Source organism: Colobus angolensis, unplaced genomic scaffold, assembly GCF_000951035.1.
Source record: "Colobus angolensis palliatus isolate OR3802 unplaced genomic scaffold, Cang.pa_1.0 Scaffold61, whole genome shotgun sequence".
Taxonomy (NCBI): domain Eukaryota; kingdom Metazoa; phylum Chordata; class Mammalia; order Primates; family Cercopithecidae; genus Colobus; species Colobus angolensis.
Window position 1 is genome coordinate 2,885,334 of NW_012119710.1, and position 3,818 is coordinate 2,889,151.

A 3,818-nucleotide genomic window follows, 5' to 3' on the forward strand; every position below is an offset into this window, starting at 1 on the left:
CCCACCACATCAGATCCTCCTGTCTGGATCACATTTTTTGAATCAACCCACATGATCACTCCCTCAGTCTCCCAGACATTTACCTCCAACTCAGTAGTTCTCAACTAGGGGCAATTTGGCACTGTCTGGAGACATGTGGCTGTTACAGCTGGAGAGTTGCTATGGAATCTGGTGGGTGGGGCCTAGGAACGCCGCTAAACATCCTACAGTGCTCAGGACAGCCGCCACAGCACAGGACTGTCTGGTCCAAAATAACAAGGTTGAGAAAAACACACCTGAGCCAGTAACGATAATAACGTGATCATCCTGACCGCCATTCAACAAGAACCTTCTATGTGCAAGGCGGTGTGCAGTGTGCATTACACAATTTAGCAATCAGAATCCTTGCAACAGCCTTCAGAGGGAGGTAATAGTACTATCTCCATTTTATAGATAAGGAAACTGCAGCCCAGAGAAGTTAAGCAACTTGTCCAAGGCCACACAGCAAATATCCAAGCTGGAATTTGAATCCAGGTCTACCTGACTGCAAATCCCATTAAAAGTCCCTAAGGGGCCCTCAAACACACACACCCCTCTTCCTTCCCTTGACCTTTAAGAATGGTTACTGTTTTCTTGAGCAACAACATGTGAAATTTCTGTTTTGAAATTAAACAAGGTTACGTGCCCCTGTTCTCTTGGTTGGAGCCCCTCCTCTTGGTTTTGCTTTCTTGTGTTTGCTTTATTTATTTATTTATTTATTTAAGACAGGGTCTTGTTCTGTCACCCAGGTTGGAGTGCAGTGGCACCATCATAGCTCATTACAGCCTTGAACTCCTGACCTCAAGTGATCCTCCCGCCTCAGCCACCCAAAGTGCTAGGATTATAGGCACAAGCCTCCATACACAGCCTGTTTGTACTTTAATATAGAGTCCACTATCTAGGCTGGCACCTTGTCTCTCTAGGAGAAACTAAGGGCAGCTTTTCTGCGTGGTGGAAGTGAGTAAGGGCTCAGTCCCAGGTGATCTGAGCATAGCCTCCTAGGAACCCAGAAAATCTGAGACCGGTCTCAGTTAATTTGGAAAGTTTACTTTGCCAAGGTTGAAGACACAGCCTCAGGAAGTCCTGACGACAGATGCCCAACGTGGGCAGGGCACAGCTTGGTTTTATACATTTTGGGGAGACATGAGACATCAATCAATACATGTAAGAAGCACATTGGTTCAGTCTGGAAAGACAGGAAGACTCGAAGCCAGGGAGGGGGCTTCCAGGTCACAGATAGGTGACACACAAATGATTACATTATTTTGAGTTTCTGATTAGCCTTTCCAAAGGAAGCAATCAGATGTGCATCTATCTCAGTGAGCAGAGGGGTGCCTTTGAATAGAATGGGAGGCAGGTTTGCCCTAAGCAGTTTCCAGCTGGAGTTTTCCTTAGTGATTTTGGGGGCCCAAGATATTTTTCTTTCACACCTCCCATTCCCTCCCACCAGCCCTTGACTCCATTATCTGATGACCACACTGCTGGAAAGGAACATCCCGGCTGGAAAGGAACATCCGGTCTACTCATAGTCAGCTGTGGCGAAGATAAGAAAGCACTCACGCGCCCATTTCTTTGGCCCTTTGTTCGAGGTTACCAGGTCAGGGTGCCAGGCAGGAGGCGAGGCCCAACTTTACTCAATGTCTCCTCCCCCCATGCTGTTGGATAAATAGTGCAAGCCCCAGTAAGACTTAACAAAAGGATGCTACTAGCTACTTCCTGCCTCCAGCAAAAACCTGTGTATAGCTTTAAGAGCTTAGGTCCCACAGGTCCAACTTCCTCAATTCCTAGAACCAGCAGAACATTCTCAGAAGGCTTCTAGGGAAACCGCCAGAGATCCACCATTCTTCACAGAAGCTGCGTAGCCAGAGGATGTCTCTGTGCAGAACCCGGGGCACTACAGGGAAACCCTTGGGGGCCACTCTCTGGGGCTAATACAGCCAGAGAGGGCAGAAACAAATGGGGGTATTCTGAGCTCACCATGCCAGACCCACCCAGAGCCACCATCTTTTCTTCTTAAACTTCTAAATTAAATTGTAGCATATATACAAACAAAAAAGAATCATAAAAGAATAAGCACAATGGGTTACCATAAAATGAACACATTACACAGAACATTATCGGCACCCTAAAATCTTTCCTAGGAGCCCCCACACTATCCCATCCTTCCTAGTCAATGGTGACCAATATCCTGATGTCTGATGTCTAATACTACAGATTAGATTTTTTTTTGTTTGTTTTAATTTGTGAGTTCAGAATCTTTTAAATATGGACATCAATAGATTAATTTTTTTTTTTTTTTCAAATGGAGCTTCGCTTTTTCACCCAGGCTAGAGTGAAGTGGCATGACTGTTCACTGCAACCTCTGCCCCTGGCAGGTTCAAGTGATTTTCCTGCCACAGCCTCCTGAGTAGCTGGGATTACAGGTGTGCGCCATCATGCCCGGCTAATTTTTGTATTTTTAGTACAGACGGGGTTTTGCCATGTTGGCCAGGCTGGTCTCGAACTCCTGACCTCAGGTGATTCGCCTGCCTCTGCCTCCCAAAGTGCTAGGATTACAGACATGAGCCACCCTGCCTGGCCAGGTTAATTTACTTAAAACATTGTACACACTAAACCAAGGTATCATATTTCAGGTAAATAAAAGACCCCACAACATCAGTGAAAAACTTCATTCAAAGTTAATGTAAATAATGTATTTAGACTTTAGAATTTCTGAGTGGACAAAACCGTACAACTACATGGAAACTGGACAACTTGCTCCTGAATGACTACTGGGTAAATAATGAAATTAAGGCAGAAATAAAGATGTTATTTGAAACCAATGAGAACAAAGACACAACATACCAGATCTCTGGGACACAATTTAAGCAGTGTGTAGAGGGAAAGTCATAGCACTAAATGCACACAAGAGAAAGCAGGAAAGATCTAAAATTGACACCCTAACATCACAATTAAAAGAACTAGAGAAGCAAGAGCAAACAAATTCAAAAGCTGGCAGAAGACAAGAAATAACTAAGATCAGAGCAGAACTGAAGGAAATAGAGACACGAAAAATCCTCAAAAAAAATCATTGAGTCCAGGAACTGGTTTTCGGAAAAGATCAGCAAAATACATAGACCACTAGCCAGACTAATAAAGAAGAAAAGACGGAAGAATCAAATAGATGCAATAAAAAATAATAGAGGGGATATCACCACTGATCCCACATAAATACAAACTGCCATCAGAGAATACTATAAACACCTCTACGCAAATAAACTAGAAAATCTAGAAGAAATTGATAAATTCCTGGACATATACACCCTTCCAAGACTAAACCAGAAAGACATCGAATCCCTGAATAGACCAATAACAGGTTCTGAAATTGAGGCAGTAATTAATAGCCTACCGACAAAAAAATGTCCAGGACCAGACGGATTTACAGCCAAATTCTACCAGAGGTACAAAGAGGAGCTGGTACCATTCCTTCTGAAACTATTCCAAACGACAGAAAAAGAGGGATCCTCCCTAACTCATTTTATGAGGTCAGCATCATCCTGATACCGAAACCTAGCAGAGACACAACAAAAAAAGAAAATTTCAGGCCACTATCCCTGATGAACATCGATGCAAAAATCCTCAATAAAATACTGGCAAACTGAATCCAGCAGCACATCAAAAAGCTTATTCACTACGATCAAGTCGGCTTCGTACCTGGGATGCAAGGCTGGTTCAACATATGCAAATCAATAAAAAAAGTCCATCACATAAACAGAACCAATGACAAAAACCACATGATTATCTCAATAGATGCAGAAAAG